Source organism: Eimeria mitis, genomic scaffold, assembly GCF_000499745.2.
Source record: "Eimeria mitis Houghton genomic scaffold, Emh_scaff132, whole genome shotgun sequence".
Taxonomy (NCBI): Eukaryota; Apicomplexa; class Conoidasida; order Eucoccidiorida; family Eimeriidae; genus Eimeria; species Eimeria mitis.
Genome location: NW_013568752.1, coordinates 1,323 through 2,007, shown reverse-complemented (window position 1 = coordinate 2,007; position 685 = coordinate 1,323).

The following is a 685-nucleotide window of genomic DNA, read 5'->3' as shown; positions in this document are numbered from 1 at the left end:
ATTTCTTCTGCGGAGTAAACCCCCTTTTCTTGTTTTATTTTATTTTTATTTATTTAATAAACTCTCCCTTTTATATTCACTTTATTTTTTTTATTTTAAGAGATAAACACACACACAAACACACCTTACTGACACCTGGTGGTGGGTGGTACCGCTTACCCACCACCACCAATGGTCTGCCTGCGGTCACCAGAAGAAGCCGTGGGGAGATATTCATCTTTTCTTTGCAAAAAAAGAAAAAATTTAGTTTTTAAACAATTAAAAATAAAATAAATTAATAATATTAATTAAAAAATGAGATAAACGGATATTAATAACCTATCAGGTGCAGCAACCGCCGCGTGCTCGCCTGCTGCAGCATCTTTGTTTCTCACCATAAAACGAAACAAAAAAATATAAATATGCGTCTGAATTCAGTGAAATAACAAAATAATTCTTAAAAATAAATTAAATTTTATAATATTTATTTATTTAAGTTATTTATTACGGCAAAGGAGGTCTTGTATAGGGGCCCCTGGGGCCCCTCCTCAACCCGACCCCCATCATCAGCTGTGTGCTGAGCCCCTTTTCCTTCTGTTTATCTTTTATTTATTTAATAAATAAATAAAATATTTACTTCATTTATTTTATTTTTTATTTATCTCCGCCGCTACCTCTTACAAAGGCACCAGCAGCACAAGCGCAG